This window comes from Catharus ustulatus, chromosome 5 (assembly GCF_009819885.2).
Source record: "Catharus ustulatus isolate bCatUst1 chromosome 5, bCatUst1.pri.v2, whole genome shotgun sequence".
In the NCBI taxonomy this organism is placed as follows: Eukaryota; Metazoa; Chordata; class Aves; order Passeriformes; family Turdidae; genus Catharus; species Catharus ustulatus.
Window position 1 is genome coordinate 53,791,749 of NC_046225.1, and position 23,830 is coordinate 53,815,578.

At 34.1% G+C, this 23,830-nt stretch overlaps 1 long non-coding RNA gene across 1 annotated transcript; it reads right to left on the reverse strand.

Moving 5' to 3' along the window:
* Positions 1-5,321: 5,321 nt before the first annotated feature.
* Positions 5,322-22,390, reverse strand: LOC116996747. The gene is made up of 3 exons (XR_004418015.1): positions 22,139-22,390; positions 19,666-19,782; positions 5,322-5,396 (listed from the first exon to the last, which is right to left on the reverse strand). It is a non-coding gene; the product is annotated as an uncharacterized LOC116996747 (long non-coding RNA).
* Between the last annotated feature and the right edge of the window lie 1,440 nt (positions 22,391-23,830).

Sequence of the window (23,830 nt, forward strand, 5' to 3'; positions counted from 1 at the left end):
GTTGGCAAGGTGACCTACATAACTGCCTACCTTAACAATTCTGTGATTCTGTTACTCTATAATTAAATAAAACAGAATATTGAGCTCAGTAAACATTCTCACTTTGGGCTTCCTCTGGAGTATTTGTGCTTACTTTGTTGTAAAGAAATAATAGTGTGCTCTTTTAGCATTCTAAACTTGCAAAGCTACATATATATAAAACATAAACTGACTCCAAAACAGACCAGTCTCCATTCCAAGGACAGTGAGTACATACGATAAATGCTTATGATTTCTTAGGAAAATGGCTAATGTTCCATCTAAATGGTGGTTTGATGTCTGATGCAATAGACAAAGATCAGAGCCTTGTAAATTTGCAAAATATCGTGTTTCAAGCATATTGAGCATTCTTGGCATTTGGGAAACAGAAAAAATGCATGACTAGAAAAATATGTCAGAGTGAGTACCATCCTTTTCTTGTCTGTGAACAGAATTAAGGTTTGATATTTCATCTGAAATGAGCAACTTAATTAGATCTATGAATTTTTAATTATCATTTAAATCAGACTTACCTGGAAAATTGCTAATGCTTGGATATGTTTCATCCTAATACTGCACATTTTTTATTGAACACAAGATATAACAGTCATACACACTCATGTATATAAATTTTTGAGTGAAAAATAATTCTATATATTTTTGTCATTTCTCTCACTGCTATTTAGTTTGCATAGGTAAGTCTTGTGCAATCTTCTTTCCCTAAGGAAAAAAAAAATAGCTCAGCACTATCATCACAGTTCATCCCACATGTTGTTGACTTTCTTTCCAGATTTGTTATTTGGTGTCAGATGGCCTAATTTGTTATTTCTGTTCTATGGGAATCAAAATAGTGTCTAAATTGTGGTATATGTCCCACCAGTAACATCATTAGAAAGAAAAATACTAATTAAAGGTTTGTTAATAGCTTCATTCTAGGTACTTGGATTTTGTGTGTTTGTTTGTGTGTGTGTGTGTGTGTGTGTGTGTGTGTGTGTGTGTGTGTGTGTGTTTAATGAAATTTCTGAAGTACTGATTTGCTTTTACTAATAGACTGTAGTCCAAGACTCAGAATGGTTTGGAAGGAATCTCTGGAGATTGTTTAGTCCAAACCCACTGCTCAGACCAAAGTCTGGTCAGATCTGTGTCTGTTTGGGTTTTGAATATGTATAGGGATTGAGATTTTACAACCTCTCTGGTCAACTTCTTCCAAAATTTGACCATGATCACAGTGAAAACAATTTAGAAGCCATTTACTTTGTTTCAAAATTTGATCATTTCCTCTTGTTCTGTAGCGGACCCACTGAGAAAACTCTGAGTCCATCTTCTTTGCCTCCTTCCATTAGTAATATCTTCCTGTGTTTTATCTTCTCTAGACTAAACATTCCCAGCACTCACAGCCTCTCCTCACATGACAAATTCCGTAGTTCGTTAATCATGGCCCTTTGCTGAGCTTATTCTAGTAAATCCAAGTCTCACTTTCTCTAGGATCCCAGGTCTCGACCCAGTAATCCAAACATGTCTCACCAGGGCTCAGGAGAGGTGAGGAGTCACCTTCTTTAAACTGGGGACAAGGCTCTACCTAATGCATCCAAAATGATTTTGTCCTCTGCCACATCACACAGCTGGCCTATGTTCAGCCTGTGGTCCACTGGAATATTCAGGGCCTTTTTGTTCTACTTGTGTTGGGAACACCTACAGAATGGCAGTGGTACTGAATATTTTTGTCACATTTGAAGTCTTCTACAACTGTGTGTTCTGATATATTTACAAGAATTCTGAACTTTTCCCTGGATGCTGAATGTTACAGCTAAGACTTTCCAAAAAGTCACTTCTATGTTAAACTAACAATTTACTGGTGTCAGGATGCTATTATCATTAGAAATGGGGATGTTTGGGAAACACATTTTTTGAGACTATAACAATTTATTAGCAAGCAAACTTGGTGTTCTAGTTTTCCTGTATGTTTAGTAACCTTCAACGAATTTCTCATCCACTACTCTTCCTTTGAATACATTTGAAGTTTTATTATCCACAGAACGCTATGAGTGGATAGTATAAACATAGCTAGAAGCTGTATGAGTCACTTTTCTTTTTGGTGGTTTTTGTTTTTAATCTGCCGTATTTTGTTCTAGATATCTTTTTAAACTGATGAGACAGCAAATGAGTCAGGTTTTAACAGTTTCTCACTGTCTCCTAAAGCCTCAGTCATCTCTTTAGACTTAAGCACCCTACATTATAACTCAGCCTTTTCCTGTATGGAATATAAAACATAGTATGCAATATAAAGAAATATAATAGTTTGAGTTAGAAAAAACTTTTTAAAGATCACCCTGTCCTGAAGGGGCATCTTCAACTTCATCAGATTGCTCAGAGCATTATTCATATTCAAAATACATAAATAATGCATTTAGGAATTCTTCATCCATAACTTATTTCTTCAAGAGACAGACTATTTTTGAGTTTTAAATCAAATTCTTGGATATAAAAATGTCCGTTTCTTCTCATTGAGAAGTAACTGTGTTCATTAGCATATTTTTGAAACTGATCTGAAACAAGAATTATACCATATTAATTAGGTGCATGTAAGTTTGTTAGTCTTGAGGAGGATTAGATTTCCCTATGTGGTAATTACTGAGGATTTAATGTATTTACAGAGAATGTTAAGTACAGAGTACACTGAGAAATGGGGGACATGATCTTCTGGAAAAAGATGCATATTCTGAGATATTTGTACTATGTTTCATAAGAATTCTAAAAAGATGAGAGGATTCATCTGAATTCTTGAGAACTGAATGGTATTTGAACATGTATATTGTTTCTTCAAATTCTATCAACTTTCTTTTACTTTTATCCTTAATCCACCTCAGTGAAAATATCCCAAAATTCCTTCAATGAGAAAGTTATTATCCATCTAGAATTTAACTTCTAAATACCAAATATAGATCTCTATTTTCAACCCAAGAGAGAAAATTACCTGAAACAGCCTTTGGTGTACTTCCATATGGCACAAACCCCTAGCATTTCTTCTGGCTTTTTTCAGTATATAGAGCGTGTCTGAACTTTATGCTCCAGGAAAAGCAGGCTGTGTAATAGTTTAATTTAGGCTACAGTACTTTAGAACAGTGTCAAGACCAAAATGAACACAGATTTTATTGGATTGAAAAGGTTGGAATTTTTGTCATTAATGATGTACCTTCCTTGAACAAAGCTTAGACAGGCTTTCATCTTACAACTTCAGTGCTTTCTTCACTAAAGTATTTAGAAAATGACATATATATGAATATAGTAAGGAATTTTATGTATATAGATATCAAATTATTTCTGCCGGCTCACATATAGTAGCTACTACAACTGTACTCTTTGAAAACTGAAATATGACAAAAGACATTTGTAAAGTTATATAAAGAGAACCTAGTACAAGGTGTGGGGACTTTTTTAGTGTCAAGTCAATAAATTTATTTGGTTTTGTAGCATTGGGAAAGCCTTTTATGCTGGTACATGAAGAAAGTATGGGATATAGAGGTAATCAGAAATAAACAGTTTTTATGTCATCAAAGTCTAACTGATGGCACCCTTATGTAACAAACTTATGGTTACTTCTTTTTAAGAAATATGTGGTTCTTCTTACAAAACTGGTTTTGAGCTTGAAAGGAAATTAATATGCCATAATTAATTCTTCCTGAGCATTACCTTTCCAGAACAACTTTCACGTACTTTGAAATATCAAATATGGAAAACAAAAACTTTGGTTTTGTCTTCCTGCCTGCCCGTACTGCAGGAAACCTGCTAAGATGACACATCTTACAGGATACATGGACTCCCTGATACCTGCAGGCTTCTCTAGTTTCTTACTGTTGTTCAGAATCAGGCATAAAGGTAGGTACAAAACATGGGCAGGATGCTTAACTGGCACACAAAAAAGCGCATTACTTACACTATTTTGTTAGTCATTTACTCCCCTTCTTTTGGGAGGAACATAAACGGAAAGCAGTAGCAGAGCTTCCCAGTGCAGTTGAGGGCTGACTGAAGATTGAAAGCCTAGAAATGTATCATAAGGTTAATTAACTCTATGCTTGCTCCCAAAGCCCAAGGGCTATAGTTTTTTCTCCGTGTTTGAATAATTAAAAATGCAAAAAATTTCTTTTTCCCCTCCTGTTTAAAAGAAAACCGAAGTACATTAGGGGGAAATGTTCTCTTTTGCCTTATTCTATTTCTCAAAAGTTACTGAAAGAAATGTGGCCAGACAGCTACTCTGTCCTGTGACTGAACAAATGATGTCTGGAATGCAAATCAAATATAAAATATTCCTCTTCAAACCAACAAAACATTTGACAAAATAGTGTAGCTCTAAAAAAGAAAAGTTAGAAATGGATGCATTAGATCATTATTCATAATGCAAAAGATACTTCTTAAACTGTGAAAGACAATAAATGGAGAAATAAGAGTCTTAAAAAAAAAAGAGCAAGTATTGTAGGGTCATATAGTTCTTTTATTTAAATTATTTATCCAATGAGAGTAAAAGAGAGACAGTATGTAACAGTAAAAGAACAATAGAAAAATCCAGAAAGCCCTAGGACATACAGTATTTTAAAGGGTAGATAAATGTAAGATAAATTTTAATTTATATGCAATAGTACAAAAATGTACTTTGTCTTCACTGCAGATATTAGGTCCATAGGAGAGTATGCTCTTTTGCCCATGCCTATTATTAAATACATTTCCACTTACACAATTTTAGCTTCATCATAGCACAAGATTTTACCATTTTACCTTTTAGTTTAAGTAAAATTGCTTTAAGAAATGAGCTGCCAGTTCAGAGTTGCTTATTCAAGGCAACTGATCAAAAATGTCCTTTCCAAGAAAGGAAATGAAAGTGACTTTTTTTCCCCCTAATACATATATGAGTCCACTATTTAACTGTTCCAGTTATATGGAGGGGGAATTGGACTTAGCTTCTCTCAGAGGAACAGCAGTCAGCAAAAGCCTCTTAGTCCTCTTAGCCTGAGGAATGTGTGTCTCTAACAGATTGCCAGAAAAGATTAACTGCTGCAGGTAGCACAGCTGCTGGTTCAAACAATTTTGATCTTTTTATATCTTGTGCTCATTCTGTTTCCACATGGAATTGGTCTGCTTGTTATGGAGAGCCGCAGGTAGCACAGCTGCCGGTTCAAAAGATTCCAGTCCCCTTATATCTTCTGTGCATTGTTTCTGCATAGAACTGGCCCAGTTGTTTTGGAGAGCCCCAAGGAAACCACTTTGCGAAACAGTTTGCTAACCTTTTCAAGGAATGAAATATGGTCCTACTTTTTTTGTCTTTGTAGTGGAAGAGCTTGTTCATCAAAACCAGTATTTACCGTAGCTTCTTTGCATAGTTTTTCCTAGGAGAGTAAAAAGAGATACCATTTAAAAAGCCTAGTTTAAGAAAAAAAATAAGTATAGATACCACCCTGCCTAACTATTTCCCAGTATGTACTGTCTGTGTGTTACATTTTAGGTTTTAAATAGGGTTTATGAAATCTTATGATGGTGGGATGATGCATTTATCCTAACCAACCAGCCATTTAGAAGGTAGACGACTAGAGCAAATTGTGACAAGTGTAGTGACATGTTGAGAGCAACAGGTAGCTATGTAATCACCCATCTTGAAAAAGATTGATAAATGTAATTAATTTATATTGTGACATGCCTATCTCCCTGCTGCTGACGTTGTGCATCTTTAAGTGAAAGGTCTTACTTTTAAATAGCTAAAGTTACAGTATATAAATCCCCCATTAGTGATTCAGAAATCAAAGCCATGTTCTCATAGCTGAGCTCTGTACTGGAAAGCCTAGATGTTACGGAATGTTTTGTGGTTTGTGTAAACATGTATAAGCTGTGGGTGCAGGAAGAACCAGAATTTCTATGTATGAAATGCTAATGTTGAATAAACTTGGCTATACGGTCAAGGCAATAAGATCATACATTGCTGGGTGATCTTGACAGTTCAGTTCGATGCTTTTTTGGCAACTTCTGGACCTTGTTCTGTTGTGCTGTGTCAAATTTGCTTTGACCAAAATGCTTGCATCATTCCTGAAGGCGCAGTTAAACTTTCCCCTTAAAAATTTTATAAAATAAGAAAAATACTGAGGAGAGGCTGGTGGTGTAAATAGCTTTTAGTTTCTTAATAGTACACCAAAATGATGGGCTAAGGATTTTTTTCACCACTTTACCTATTTCCCCTCTAAACAAAAGGCAGAATACAAAATTATTTTATCAGGCATTCCTCTCTTCTTTCTTTGAAGAGAAGCAGTTTTGGGAGGTTAAGAAAAATTAAAGATAATCAAGATGATGACTACATGTTTTCTGACAAAATCTTCCTGGATGTGTAAAAAATATATTGCTCTCTTCTGTACTATTATGAAATGTCTAAGGTATTCTGAAGTCTAGATATAATTCTGAAATGAGGGTGGCACTTTGATTTTGCACCATTTTATACTACATATCTTCAATAACAGACCGAAACACATTTTACTTTTGTAGTACAAGAAAATCTTTGTGTGATGACTATGGTTACTTGATTTAGAAAGAAATTTAAAAGTTGTCAACCTGTATTCTCACTTAATTGTAAGATTTAGAATATTTTCTTCATATCTTTGATGAAGGGATGTACGGAATGAGAAAGAACAAAAGTATTTAGTCAACTATGTGTGCTCAGCTTCATCACATTCTTTCGCAAATCCCTGCTGAGATTTGGGTTTAAGAATGCCAGAAGACTTCACAGGAATATTGTATTCATACTCTCTATTCTTGATACCTAAAGGCCTATCTGTGCTTCCTCAGATAAAACCTAGGAGACTGCAGTAAGTGTGTATTAGTTTTGGGTAGTGGATGACTGTAAAAAACAGGAAGGAAGGGAGGATACTGCTGTGCTTAGTTCCTTTTTTGTTTCAAGATTCATTGTAGACTGTGGTGTCTCCTAGGATATGTGTTACACTAAGCATTAGGAGAATGAAGAATCTCATTACTTGGTTAAGTTTGTCAATAAAATTGTTATAAATGAAATTCCTTTTTTTTCAGGAACTAGATTTGGGAAGACTCATTTCCAAGGACTGAAGATGACCCAGAAGGGAAATTCTTGTCCTATCATTGTAGTTATTCAAATTGCAGTTATTCAAACTGGTATATTCAAGAGCATTATTAGTGAGACCTTTTCATTTACTGAGCAGCAGGTGTGCAGTTTCACAGATACCATTCCCATAGATTAATAGTCACTATGGGCATGCTGCTATTGTTTAGTAGTTGATAAGAATAAACACAAAAGAATCAGGTATAAAATAAACTTCAAATAATAGGTTATTTTTCCACAATTAAGAGAAAGTGGCTGGTGAGGAAAATGTGCTAGTGATGCCTTCTGAGCTGAAGGAAATAGTACATTCTTTCTCTTCAGGGCAGTTCTTGTGTCTTTTCTAATCTCCATTAGCTGTGCAGATGTTAATGACCATTTTCCCCCAGATCTCTTTTCCTAATGTTTTTCATCTACAATTCTTCAAAAGTTTCAAAAGTATGAAATGTCAGCAAAATATTTCACATACAGACAGAATAATAGTGAAGACAAAAGAGAAACTATAATAAGCATCTGCTGCAGACCCTGAGGACTGAAGACAGCAACAGGAAAACAAACAAAACCACTATTGGGCAAGTATTAAAACTCAGGACTACAAAAAAAATTTCAAGGGTGGCTTCAATAAACTGGACATCTGTTGGGCAACAAATATAGGCAACTGCAAAAAATCAAAGATATTCTGCAATTACCCAAAGGTAACTTCATGATCTTGAAAGCAGAGGATGCAACCATGAAGGCAGCAAGTCTGTATTAACTTCCTCCATGCAGGTGCAACTGGAAATCTTGTAAATCACTTATATATCTGGCAATGTGTTGATAAAGAGCTACTTTCATTAAAAAAAGAAAATAATAAAAATCATACAACAGAATAATGAATATAAATTTTTGGCTTTAAAAACAAGAGTCCAGATCCTTACATATTATTTGAACTAACACAAGATTACTTTCATCTTAGTTGAAAATTTGGATGTTATAAATGTGGTTTTAGTGTATTCATAGTTCATCTCCCTTTTTCCAGGCAATTTTTAGAAAAGTCTTGTGCTGATCTATGTCTGGACTTAGTGCTTTTCTTAGCTTGTGTTCTTTGTCCCAGCAGCTCATAATTAATTTTTCCTGTCCAGCATGTCCCCCTTTGTTTCCCTAATCCTATCTTCTTGCTTTAACAGATCTCGTTTCTCATTCCCACATTCTCTCTTAGCTGATGCACTCCAAAATCTTGTCTTCAGGTCTGTCTGACTCCTCTGTATCACTATGACATTTCTTTTGCATCATTAAGAAGATAACTAGGTGTCAGACTCAGACCTAGTGCCCTTTACCAAGCCAGGGCATTTAAAATTGTCTTAAACTAATTCAGATTTTTAATACTTTCAGTTTAGGACTGCAGTGTGTGCAGTGGTTTTTTGAAGAAAGTAAAGGCACAGTTTAGTAAATGACGTTTTAGTAAGTGCTGTGACCTGTGAGAAGGTTGGACATGTTAAATGATTATCTAGGCACAACTGTAGAAATATTCAATTAAATAACTCACAACTCTGCAGTTGTTAGGGGTTTAAGTTCTTATAATTTGGGCATAGTTTGGTCAAGTTAATAAAGACAAAAGAACAAAGATAAATAATATAGAAGCTGCCATTCCAAATGTCAGGTTCTGTTCCAAAGATTGGAAGCATTGAAGTTTTACAAGGAAAAGGTTGCCAACTTCATTATATTGACCAAATGATGTATTTTTCCTCAACTCACATATCAAAGATAGTTGAAAAATTTCTGCTGAAGCTTTCCCAAAACACACACCCTAGGCCAACATCAGTCATAAAAAAATTCATCACAAATGCTGAAAGTTGGAAATGTTTGAAGCAGCTTTGAAAGAATTCTAAATAGATTTGACTACTAGCTTTCTTCCAGATAGTATTAATGGGAATTCTGCTTTCAGAAACTTTACTGTTGTTTAAAAAATTCCATTCACACTACTTACCAAGATATTAAGTAAGGTTTTATAAATCAACAGGTTTCATTTGAAAGTATGTGTATTTTAAAAGAACTTTAAAATGCTTGAAGTGCATCTCTCGTGACTGCAGCTACAGTGTAGAAAAATCCCTATTAGGTTTAAAGTCGATTAGCTGCAGAACTCATCATTAGCTGAAATTGAAGGACCAGCAGCAGTCCAAGATAGCACTGGGTAGATCTTGAGAAGTTCTGACCATTTCAATATACAGCTGTTCAGAGTTTACCCAGGCTTATTTACAGCTAAGGAATATCTTGGTTTTTGAGTTGTTTCTAAAAAATAATTGAAATCACTGCTCATAAATAGGCAGAAAAGTAGGGATGACAGAATATGACCTTGCCAGCTGATAGTATAAGACCAAAATCATAATTTAGTGAAAGCTATTCTTTTGAGTAGTGCTACTTTAACCAAGACTATATTGTTGATGCTATTAACCTCTCTTAAGACCTTTGAGAAAAGAAGAAAATCTGAAGATGCACAGTAATTTGAAGAGTATGTTATGAACCTTATAAAAGAGATCAATTTCAACAACAACCTGTCATCTACTGGCATAAAAGTAATGAAATTGGAATAGCCCACTGGAGAAGCTGCTGATGTTCCTGTTAGTCTTCATGTAATTGAAAGAATTTGGCTGTGATTGAAGCATAAATTGTATGGATATTTTTGTTAGGAAGCTTGGCAGACTCCTCTAGGGAATTAATTTTCCTCTGATGGATACAACGACAATGTTCTGTGCTATATTTCAGGAATTTTATTTCTGAGGTACTTCTGTCTTACTGCAAAGAAGGAGCAATATACAGTGTATCTACTCTCTATCACTGCAATTTTTTTCTTAGGTATCTGCGCTATGAAAAACAGTGGTATAGCTCAAAAAATCTATTTTTTCCACAAAAATTAATTTGTCTTTTTAATTATTAGGTTGTTTTAAATATATTTTAAATGTTATATTTGCATACATTATTTTTAGATATTTATATTTATATTTATATTTATATTTATATTTTTTTATTTGAAATTTTATTATCTACCAGTCACCCTTGTGCCCTGACGAGTCATAAAAACTTTTAAGGAATTATAGTGATGTCCCTGTAGAGTCTTGAGAAAAGGTCATGTATGTTAAACATGAAAAAAAAGGCTTTGGTCCTCTGAAATCTGTAGTTTTGTCAAAGGAAGTGACCTTACTGTAAGGTCAGAATTGAAAGTTTCAGGTTTGGCTGCATAATTCTGCATGGATGGGCTTATTGACACTTCCTACTTGTTTTTAAGAAAAAAGTGCTTCATCACATGGTAATTTAATCATTCCCCATTTGTCTATCTTACAAAGCATGTATTCACATTTTCACTTGATATTTAATCCCACATTGAATTCAGTTAGGTTAACAGCTACACTAAAGCTGATGGAGGTGACCTGTTTTAAACATAATTTCATTGAAAACCTTCAACAGATAGAAGACAAAGACCTACTGTTATTTTAGAAATGTTAGAAGTGAAAACCTACTTTTTATACCTTTAAAAATTTAGTTTAATTCAGTTCAACTTAATTGAAGTGACACTAGACTTATTCCAACATGAATAAAAATAAGTCACCGTCAAAGGATTTATTTAATAGGGTTAAAATGCACAAAAAAGAAGAAAGACTATTTTTTTTTCCTTAGAGGCACCTTCCAAAGCTTCCCTTACTTTTGGAGAATGAGAACACAAGAAGACCCTTTTGATGTTTTTTGTGAAATATACATTTGAACTCAAATGGCAGTTATCACTTCAAGTGTGGAATTAGGATGAAAATTCCTATTTTTAATTGCATGCATGTATAAGAATGACTAAAAAAAACCTGTTTTCAACATTCTTAAATATCTAAATATAACTTGAGATGTTAAGAATTTTTCAGTTTAAAGACGAGTTATAATACCAGATTTTTAAGAAAGACAACAAGATACTTGTGATGCAGATTGCATCATGCAATTATTGCACATTGCACAAATGCAATTTGCGTAAAATTTAAAAATTGCAATTATTTGAACTATTTTTCTGATTGCTAATATGTACACGCAGTATAACTGTAGTGTTGTAAATATATATGTGCTGGTTATCTGGCAGTACATAATGTGCAGAGGCTGGTTTCTTGTCTGTCATGTTAACAACAAAAGTTTATTACTTGGTCAGGTGCCTCTAGTGCAGTACTCACTGAATGAATGGACACAAACAGCTGGATATATGCACAATTAAACCAGGGAAAGCAGTCATTCAGTTATACATATCAGAGTATAAAAAAACTTCCTGTTTTCTAGAATCACAAAAGATGAAAGATATTAAAAATACGAATGACATATTTAACACTTTTATAAATTTTTTTTATGATGACATACTTTAATTCCAGCACTTAGGTATATTTACAATTAAACCATCTGAATTCAGTAGGTGCTTAAACATCAAGAGAATATTAAGGATGTGAATACATGTTTGGTAGGATGAAGTTCTTCCAGTAGTTCCCAGATATGCTGAGTAAAGCTACTATGTGCCAATATCTGCAAGAGGAATGAATAAATGAATATGCTTTCATGTAAAACCAAATTCTTGGCCCTATTGGAAAATGCTGAGTATGTAATGAAAATATTAGGAGGTTATGAACATTATGTAATTTATAACATATTTTCTTTATTTATAGATGTCTTATGTATTTAAAAACAGGCCAGATTTTGGAGGTCAGGTATTCCACATGTATTAGCACTGAGCCACTTTATTAAAAAAAAATAAATCATGACCATGAAGTACAGAAAAACATTGATAAAATCCAGATAGGACTGAAAGAGTCCAGAGTGTTCCTATCCAGTTATTAAGAAATATACTGTGCATATATATATGGTGTTATATATATAATCTTTCTTTATTTTATAGTCTTTGTTTCTAAATATCAACTTTATGCTTTAGACTCAATCCTGATATGTGATTGTGCCTCGATTTCCATTAGGTATCAATAAGAGAAGTACCAGATTAGCAACACAGAGTAGGTTCTATATGTCTTAATGTAGAAGTTTTATAAAGAGAGTGGTAAATCATGCTTGAGTCAATGTTTTCCAGTATAGGATATGAATTCAGGAACACTTGTGGTGGGGAAATGGCACAATTCCATCTACTACATACTTATGTATGAAGCTGTCCAAAGGCACTTTCCAAAATTTTAGCAACATGAACGTCTAATAAAAAAAAAAAAAAAAAAGTCTTTGATAAACATGCAGCAATAATATAAACCACGCCTTTTTGCCTTGTTTTTTAATTGCTAATTTAAATACTCAGTTCTGACACACTGATGAAAGTACAGCGACGAAAAATTTTGTTTGCGTTGTCTTATTTTTCTCTGCAATTTTCAGCTGTAGTTTTTGGTACATTTCTTCTAGATTGAGAACCTGATTTCTACTTGAAATACAATTTTGATTACTTTATAGTTTGCATACTTTAATTGTCTGACGTATAGCAGAATGACTTGTTACAGGAATGCAGTTTGCTAGTATCTCTTTTCAGAGACACTTTTTCTATTATAATAAGATCAAAACCTATTAAAAATAGCTGCATTAGGTATCTGATAGTCCAACTATGGAGAAATCAGATTTAAAGCTAAAAGGGTATTATTGTTTTTTCTTTTCTATCCCAAGGGTATTTTAACACAGCACAGGGAGACCAAATATAGATAAACATTGAATTTAGATAATTAAATATATAAACATTTTCCCTCATTTGTGTGATTTGAATCTTTTTCGTGTTGTATATAGACATTAGAAAATACGTATTTTAAAAAAGAAGGGAGAAATAACTCTAATCTAGTTTCAATCTCATTAAGCCTACAATTCATTTCTGTTCTAATGGGTGGGTGTAACTTCATGAAAGACTGACTGAGTCATTATCTTGTAAGAGACTCTCATGAGGAAAAACCATGTTGTTTTTGAAGATACACATATTATTATTTTGTTTCACTGATTTAATATATGAAATGTCATGAATACAAACTATCCCAGACCTTAATGACTTCTATCCTTGATTTTGTGCTGACCTAAACTGAAAATTTTCCTATGAGTCTAAACTAAAATCAAATCCATTTAAAGATCCCTTTCTCAATATTTTGATTTACAAACTTATGAACGTCTGTGAAGTTTTTTGAGTTTTAACTCGGCTGCATACACATTTCAGTACAATGTTGGAAATACTTTTATTACTTTATAATGATTTGAATGGAGAGCATTAAAGGAAAGTCTTCTTAAAAGGCGGTTAGTATTATGATTCCACAGTCTTCTGAAATAAATGCATTCTCTCTATTATGTGTTGTTTAGAAAGCTTGGTTTCTCATAAAATCTTGCTTCAAGACGTGGGAAACAAACTGCTTTGAAAACCCGTCCACTTATAACGAGTACATTGAAAAGTAAAAACTGCAATTCCAGCCTCTCTGACTTGCTGGTCTTATTGTACTTTTTAATTTCCTTTTATGACATTGCTTCTTGCTTTTCAATGGAGTATTTAATACAATAAATGGACCATGTGCTTTTCTACATGAGTCACTATTAAAAGGCCATAAATTAAAAGGCGAATAAAGTATAAAATTCATATTGGGTACTTATGACTAAGCACTTCTGACTTTATCAATAAAATACTGTAAAATCAATGAAATTTGCTATTGAAAATTAGTTCCACTGAGATTTTGTAAGAAAAGTGTTTATCGAGATTATTATTTCTCCAATTTCTCATATATGCACTCAACAACTTCAATATTTTCTGACAACAGAGTATAAAGGGTATTTTTTCCACTAGATTTTATGTAAATATTTGTTCTGAAAAGTGGTGTAGCAACATTATACTCTAAAACTATTTCCTGAGGAATAGTCTGAAACAGAATAGTTTACTGCAACATATTATTTTACTCTTATGCTTCTTTGTTGTGGGCCAAATTATATATTTTTTAAGGTTATACCATGTTATACTATTTTATTAATGAGGATCTGAATACTATTTAATGAAACTTTACATATTTTTGTCACCTGCAGATCACTTCAGGGTTAGACCTTAAATTAGTTGAAAAGAAACTTCCTTGACTTTAATTCAATTTTTATCCTATTAATTTTTTTAGGATTCAAAGCTCACAGCTATCTTCAGACATGGGTTGTATTACTTGATATATTGAATTAATTCCTTTTCAAATCAGGCCTACAGATCATTACTGAAAAGAAATGTTAGCACACTTTTTTTTAAAATTAATTTTTCTTAATTTTTTCAGATCTGTTTACTACTTTCATATCACAATCTCATCCCAACCACATAAAGTATTTATTTAGTATCTTGCTTTCTCATATCTATGTTGAATTCCTTAGAAATCAAAGTTTCCTGGTGTGACTAGCATAGTTTCCAGACCAAAGTCTCAAATTCATCCATCTTAAAGACTATGCATGATTTTATCAAAGTATTTCTTAGTACCTCTGAAGATGCATTGGCTGACAGATTCTTAGCTTAGTTATTTAATTTTGGTTTAAATCTCTCTACAGTTACTTTTCTCTGGAATTACATTAATAATTTTTATCCATTCTATAATATTTCAAGCATTACTTATGAATATTACTAATTTATTTCAATTTTTTTCCTATTGAGATAGTGAAAATTTGTATCTTAATTAACTAAAATTTATTTTTTGGACTAATTAGACTAATATGTTGTTCAGTGGTTTCTTACTGTTTCAAGTCCATTCTGGTGGAGTGTTCAGTTTTTCCATTGAGATCTGTGTTTTGCCCAGTTTTATGGTTGTTGATGATGTTTTATTTGCACACATTTCTGTGAAGTGCATTTCCCAAAATGAAGCACATTTCCCAAATTGAAGTACTACCTTGCATTTCAGGTCACTGTGCCGTTACTTAATGGAGTTAGATCTTCCTGCTTAGAAAGGAACTTGCAATTTATGCTCCACTGAGGCCTTCTTCTTAATTCTCCCACATCCCTTCAGTCTGTTTCAGATTTTGCTACAAAATGATGAAACAGTTGGAACTGGTTTAGGAATTCTCCAAGCATTGTGCTGCTGCTATGTTTTGGTAAGAACCTCTGTCACTTTGTTTTTCCTTTGGTAAAATTGCTATGCAACTTAAGTTTCATTTTTTGCTGTCCTTAAATTGTTGATTTTCTACAGAATTGACATAATTGTATTTTTAAAATGTATACTTCTTAATTCAATTAGAAAAAGGCATTTATTTTCATAGGAAATATGAGTTTTCAGTGGAAGTCACATCAAAACAATGTGCAGTGAGATTTCTGGTGGTGAAAATCCTGCTGGGGCTGTGTTAACCACAAATGGACTGTACTCTGTTTTAGAGTGAATGTTTTTGTCACCCAGTAGGTTTCCTTTCAAGTAAAAAGAAGTGAAGATCAGAGAATCTGTATTTAGATCCTAAAACCTGGGCAAAAGAAAAAATTCACCTAAAAAATCACATAGCAAGATAACCTGTACAAGGCCAAGGCATACAGGGAATGGTTTTTCTAGGAAACTTGGGGGAAAGGGGGGCTGACTGCTGCTGCTGCAGAAGGGAAGATATCATAGACTTTTACTTCTCAAAAACTCTGGTTTTGAATTACAACTTTCAGCTACTCCTGAAAAAAAGGGTTCTTCAATCTTTTTCTTTCAGCTGAGGACTGATGGCTGTAGGGAGCACGTAAGATGGGTGCAGGGCTATAGAACAGGTGCCTGGAGAGGGCTGGAAACCCCAATGAAGGCACTGTTCAAGTGCTCAACCATGAAAATGATACAGCACAGACAGGGCTCCTGGCACTGACCACAGCACATACAGACAAAAATTATTATTTGCTGTTTGAAATCCAGCATGTTCTCAGCTCCTATAAAATCCAAAACAATGGGACATGACCCCTCGTGTCTTTGTGCAACTGCTTTTATCTGCTTTGGTGTCTCAGCTCCTCCCCTCCAGGTGGAGGTTCGGGTGTGCCAGTGACTGACAGCCATTCTGGGATGCACTGGAGGCTCCAAGGGGTGGGGTATAGGGCAAATCCCACTTCCCACAGAACTTGCACTGCCTTCCCTCACTACCCCTCACCCTCCCTTCTATTGCTGGGAGTCATTAATCACTTTTTCCAGTCACTCACACGTGGGAAACAACTAGAGGTCTGCATGTGGTCACAACACTAAAACATTTCTAATAATGACACAGTCCCTAACTGGCAGGAGAGCACACTGATGAGAAGAACTCAGGGCTGCTGGTAGATGGCTAGTTGGGCATGAGACAACATCTTGACTTGGCGGCAAAGCAGGCCAGCAGCCTCCTGATATGCAATAACAGGAGCGCATGTAGGAGGTCCAGAGAAATGAATGATCCTTGCCTTCAGTAAGACTTCATCTAGTGATATGGATGTATTTTAGGTCCTCTGACAGATGACAAATTCTTATGGACTACAGCAAGTTCAGGCAAGGCACTTCATAGTGGTGAATGTTGCCAGGGTGAAACACAACAGGCATAAACTGAAACAAGAAGTCAACAAGAGGAGCAATAATGATCTAAGTAAACAGTGCTCAAACTGAATGAAGCGATGCTCAGCATGGGATATTTGGGAGCGTGAAACTTACATGGGATCTGAGCTGCCTTTATTTCTGTCAGACAAAACACAATCACACTGTCACTGAATGTTAGACTATGTGTATTTCTGATTTTGGCACTTTTCTCATATCTGTTGTTATAAAGACAAATTCAGTACTTCAATTTTGCAGTAGTTTTTGAACCATGTTTCCAACTGCGTTGAAAAGGAAAGAAATATAGCAAGGCATTTTGAAAGAAAAATACAACCTCAAAGATTTAAATTGGGCTTGCTCAGTTTCAGGAAGGTATGACAGAGAGGGAACTTCATCAATGTCTGTCAGTGTCTGAAGGGAAGGTGTCAAGAGGATGGAGCTCAGTGGTGCCAAAGCAGTAGGATAAGAGGCAAGGGGCAGAAACTGATTCCCCGGAAGTGCTATCTAAATGTGCAGGTGACCAAGCGCTGGAACAGATTTCCCAGGGAGGCTGTGGAGTCTCCCTCACTGGAGATGTACAAGAACAATCTGGACAGAATCCTGTGCATATGCCTGGGATGACTCTGCTTCAGCAGGGAGCTGGAGCCTGGACCAGATGACCTGTGGGTCTCTTCCAACCTGACCCATTCTGTCATTCTGTGATTCTTACATATCAGGTCCCTTTGCTCCTGAGAGTATTAATGGGAATATGTAAGATTTGATGAGTCTTTTAATTAGAGAGGTTCTAAGGATTTGATCAATTACATTGTTTCAAAGCTAATCAGAAGTTTTAAACATCTGGATGGTGTTGTTAACTTTAGGGTGGTTTATTTTAATTACCTTTCTCTGTGCATATTACTTTCATTTAAATAGGTTGAAGGAGGAGATCGTCTAAATTAACAACAATGGCTGATTTCACTTCATCTCTTTTTGTGAAAGAGCTACAATAATGCAAGTAAACCAGGCTGCTCCTTAGAGACTAGTTCTACCATAATTTGGCTTTTCTCTTAAATAGTAGTTGAATATTATTTACAAGTATTTTTGTTTCTTTTGAATTTATCAGTAACTTAAGAGAGCCTAGCTATTTCCATTAACATTTTTTATTCATTTTTGTGTTTTAATGTTGCTTCATTAGAAAATAATCTTTCACAATATTTAAAGACTAAAGTGAAACATTTAACTACTCATCCAATTTTTATATGATACAAAATATGACTTTAACCTCCAAAATGAGTTTGAAAGTGTGCACAACAGACTCCAAAGCAATGTGGCAGAAATACTTAATAAAAAGTTATTTAAACTGGTAGTAACAAAGCATCATTTAACTAAACATGGCATAACTACATGAGCTTTAATGAATTATGATTTTTTAGAAGATTTTGTATGGTTTTGATCAAAAAAATACAAGCTGAATTGCAAATGAGAAACAAAGAGTAGTAATAAGTATGTTGTAATATTCGCCATAAAATGTTTGTGTCTGTGGAGAATTAATCTTTCCATTATTGTGACATTAGTATTAAAAGCAGGAATGTGATGATGAATCTGTTGATAATGAAAAAATATGTGCCAGCATCCTACAAATATGCATGCATATTATATAGAAATAAGCAAAAGCAAATATTATCAGTATAAGAAATAAGGTATTACATTTTAACAAAAATAATATAAATGTCTTTTAAGTCAGGTGATAGTTTGGAAAGAATAGAAGAAAATATTTCAGTCAGCATGTGGCTGAGACACCATTATAACATCACTAATGGCATTCTAATTCATAATTTGTGAAAGACAATTTCAGTTTATATTGTTGCAAAAATTACTGTGAAGAACTACATATCTGAGGGCTGAAAAGATAATTTATCTTGTGAGTTTATAATTTTCACAAAGCATTTTGGAAAAGGATTTGAGATTCAACTGCTGTATTTTATTACTGTGGATTATAGGACACTATGGTTGATAACCAGCTTTAGTAGATATCCCTTAGTTCCTAAATATTTTGTGAATAAAATGTAAGGTTGGTGTGAATTTCTTCCTAGGGCCACTGGAAATCACACAGCTTGCTCTGCAAATGTTTCTATATTTTAGCAAGGGTTTTGTAGAGAATAATGCTGAAAGCTGACCTTTGAAATGCACTAAATTTTTCTGTGCTGTCTTTTATATGCAATTTATCACTACCCTGTGGATCATGCTGCATAGCACTTTATTTTTGAGCTAGTCATGTGGTCTTCAATAGGGCTATTCAGTGTTTGAGGCATTATCCAATGTAAATTTAGTGTCTCATTTCATTCCTCAGTTTGCTTTTAGGCTGCTTGTTTCTTAAGGAGTGAATTTTTATATATATCTTAGTCCTCTCAGCTATTACTTTATACAACGTCTCTTCCCTTTCTTTTTTCTTCAGGTTTTCTTAAGACTCTCTCATTTTCTTTTCTCTTTTTCTTTCCTTTATGATACCCAAATAGGTATTTTCATCGATGACCACAATATTCTTCTGTATTCACATACATGAACATACCTAAATATCAAAATACTTTTCATCTGCAGTACTTCTTGCATTTCACAATTTCCTTTATGTATTCTAGCTACCCTAATACTACATTTAATAAATATGAAAGATTAAATTTCAAATCTCAATAAAAGCATATTTAATATTTCTTTTCTAAATCTGAAGATATGTTACAGTTACTCCCTCATTTTATATTGTATTGTTATAAAGACACAGAATGCTATTCAGAAATTCTGTATGTCCCAGAAATAGGCCTCAATTATATATTTGAAGAGCTGGAATAATGGAAAATAATCTTTTTCCAGATTGATTTTAAAAGTTAACATGGAACTTAAAAAAAAAAAGTAGTGATGGGAAGCAGAGGTAGATTCAGAATACCCAACCCGAAACAAAACAAAACAAAAGCCAAACAAAAAATAACCCTTTTTTATATTCCCACAGTAGGAGCTATAATTTTTGAGAATATCCTGAAGTGCTTCTTATGCTAAAAAATTAACAAATGGTCTCTTCATAATTTTCTTCTCCACCTTTCATCCATTTTTCCTGTGTCAACAACATCCTTTCTCTTCACACACTTTGTTACTGTCCTACCCTTGTTGAATTCCTTGTCACTTTCGTATGAGATTCTTGACTTTATAAAATTTCTGTGAAAAGAAACAGAAAATTATGTCCTAATGGTATATTCTTTCCTGCAGTATACGATAGGTTCAGTTCATTCTGTGCTTACTTTGAATCTTTTTTTTTTTAAATGGAATACTTAAGAAATTCCTTTCTGCTTGAGTTTACACTTAGCTGATGGAGCATGCTGGGGAAAAAACCGAGTTTTTGTTCCTTGGCTACTCGTGGAAACCATCTTTTATACATCATCCTAACACCATGTGGTTGGCAAGTAGATATCCACACAAGAACTGCAATGCTCTCTGGTGTCTGACAGAGCCTGCTTAACCTGAAGAATCTGCAGAGGCATGGGCTGTGATGCCACTGAAAGTGACAATGATGTCTTACAATATATGATATAAATACATATATTTATATTAAATATGTATTAATTAATATATAATGATATAATAATCTCTTCAAACAACTGACATGCAAGGTCTACATATAATGAATATTTCTTCATATAATTCCTCCTACATTCTTGTTTTCTATTTGACAACAGTTTTTTCAGTGACTGCTTAGACTCACTATAAAGTAAGTTTGATATAAAAAAGTTCCACCCACTCTATGCTCTTTGTGAGCAAAATAAGTAAAGAAAATGGTGGTTTTACTGTAAAAAGGTTTAAAAGGCTCAGAAAACATTTTTTTCAGAGGAAGTAGTTTACCAGAGAAGTAAAAACCTTTTACCACAGAAGCTGTTTGTCACTGTATTTATGAGTAATTCTTATACAGTAATGCATGCAGATACTGATTTTTACAGTCAAACTTTTAAAAAGTAAAATGCAGTTACTCTATGTACTAGCTGTGACTGCAGTGGAGTTAATGGTGTTCACAACAGCCCTATATGGTGCTGTGCTGTGGGTTTGTTTTGATCACACTAATGCCTGTCATTTCCCCACTCTGCACCCTACTTTCCCCACAATGAGTAATCTGGGGATGGGCAAGAACTGGGAGCACACACAGCTGAGACAGCTGACCCAGACTGGATGAAGGAATACACCACACCCTGTAGTTTCATGCTCAGCAATAAGGATGGAGAGAGGAATAAAGAGAGTGGAATTTTAGCTTCTAAGGTGACCCTTTTTCAGAGATTAGTGGGGTATCAATCTGCATGAGGTGCTGAGTGCTTGCCTTTGCATCACTTGTTTATTTCTCTTTCCTTTACTTACAAATCTGTTTTTGTCTCAATTCAACTTTTCTCGTGATTGCTCTTCTTGCTTTGTCCCCATCCCATTGGGGTTGTGGTGGTTGAGTGAGAAGTAAGTGTGAGTGCTTAGCTAAGGGTTAACTCACAATGCTTTTTCTGCATTTTTGTAATATGAAGCTTCAGTTTTATGAAGCGATAGAACTTGGCTCTCTCTGTGCAAGAATCCAAAAATGCACCTAACTGATTTTTAGGATGTTATTCCAGGTGTATGATGGGAAATAAAATTGATTGTTAGATGTTTAAAGTCAGGGATGTCTATGTATATTCCTGAATTTTGCCCTTACCAAATCTATTTCCAGGGCAATGCTGAAAGTGGGATGCTTGTTACAGAATCTTTTGTAAACTGCTTTAATGAGATCCAAAATACACATGCATACATGAATATGCATGAGGAAAAATAATTTAATTCTTTACAAGTGTGCTGTATATTTGCATGGTCATTAACAAATGAGCTCTAGGCCATGCATTGAAACAGCTACATAAACAACAGCAGCAATATGATCATTCTTTCCCCCCTTATCTGGTAAAGGTGCACATTGCAAGACCATTAAGCTTCCTGTGCGAATAAGAGACATGGTGATCATACTGATTTTCATATAGTTCAGTAGAAGCATGAGATAACTTTCTCCCGTGTATCTGTATATAAATACACACATAAACACACTATTTTCTACTTATAATGAAAGATGGGTTTAGCTGTATAGATGTTATTTAAAATGTTAGTATTTACAGGAAACAAAAGAAAACCAGCATGTCCCTATGAGAAAAATAAATTATCACATAGCATAAAAAATAAATTATTAATTTCCTCTACTGCTCCCCAACATATCACCAAAATTACTTCTTGAGCAAGTTTCTTTAAATGATACATCTATCTGTGTTCTTTGGTGATTTCAGAGCTTTGCACAAAAGGTTTCAATAGGTGCATTAGAACAGAAGCAGTAAATATGTAAAAAAAAAAACCCCACTACATCTTTTTACAGCTTATATTTATATTGGGAAGAAAATAAGATAAGGATGACAATGTTTATATCACAAATACAATAGTCTCTCTTGCATTTTTAAATTTTTTTAAATTTTTGCCATGAAACATATGAGAAAGCACTTACAGTAAAATAAAAGCAATAACTTACATTCTGCAGATCTTGACCCTGCCAACATGACTGGAAAAAACTGGCAAAAAGGTTGTCCTCTTGTTGAATTGTTTGGCTCATGTTTAATGCACAAGCATGCTTTGCTTCCAGATTTGGCATGAATGTCTTCCTGTTTCCCTCAGGGACGAATGCATGCAGGGCAACAAATCAAAAGGACAAAGTCCCACTTTCTGTTACAGTTTGAGATAACCTTCATGATACAAGCTGCTACCACAGATCAGAATCTTTCTTTGTACCTATCTATGTCTTTTTTGTTTCAGAGCTTCATCAATGGTGATATTCTTCTTTGTAATAGTGTGGAACAGTCAGTTGATTTTCAGGAGTCGTTAACTATGATCTGCACTGTGTTTGGGAACTAATTATAGATTATTTTTCCTGGCCCTTTTCTGCATAGCTGATGTTTGGCTCTGTGTTCTGGCACGTGGCTTTTGAATGCACAGTGACTCAGTGGAAATGGCTTTTTCAATGTGTTTCTTCCTGAGGAAACTTAATCTACTTTTTGCATTTGTCCAATACTTTGTCTTGGGAAACACTGCTTTTGTGTCACAAACTTTAAATTTTTCTGATTTTTATGGAGATTTTTAACAACCTCACTGCAGACATATTTTGATCCTCTTCCACAATGTGCTATGCTGTAATCTTGCTCTTGTCCCATGTTAAGGTAACATTAATCCTAAAGTATTCATTCAGTCGTGTAGATTCAAAACAAAGTACGCATGCTTTTTTAATGTGTTTTCAGCCTGATCCTTGATATATGGATTATTAGAATCAAACAAACAAATAAAACTATTTGAATGCTGGACAGTTCTCTCAGAGGTTAACTGCAGGAGAAGCAGTGGTTAGTTTCCAAGTAGATCAATACCTCTTTGTTCACTGAAGCAGAATGGAATATTTAATACTTCTGTACACTGCCATATTGCTACAGATAAAATATTCCTTTTCTTTAATACAACAAAACCCATAGACCTAAACGCTAAACTCTTTCTAATCTTCTGCTCATGTGTTATAAATGCATGAACAGCTTTAAGGGTTTGGGTAAGAATCAGTAAAAACCATTTAAAATATAAACTATATACTTAATCCATGGTTTGAAAAATTTAAAAAATTGCAAAAGATCTATACTACAACATAAGTTAAACATGCAGCATAGCTCAATCTTTAATTTTTCCAGTGTGAGACAGAATTTTCATGTTACTTAAATACAATTCTTCCAAATCTCCTTTCACAGACAATTTATAAATCTTAAGTGGAATGCTTTAAGATGTATGCAATATACCTGAGATGTTGGAACAAATTTTTAAATGTTATTCAAATCTCTTTGGGAACACACTTTCTTAAAGGAATATTAAATTACAAAACCTAAAGGCCTGTTGTCACACACATTGAAAAAAACTCCAAACCCAAAAAACTTATTAAGGTCAGCTTTCACCCTGAAGGGACCAAAAATATTTTTGCAAATTATTTATATCAATGTGTAAGTCAGTTTGAAATGCAGCTTTTTGTAGCTACATAAACATATAAAATGGAGACAATGAGATAAACTTCTAGCAAGTATCAACTGCATTAGAAATTTGACAGATGGGCTTTTACCAAATAGAAATTGTGTGAATATCGGTTTTGAAATTCATTCAGTATTGTTCCTGAGTGTTCCTATTTTTTTTTTAATTTTAT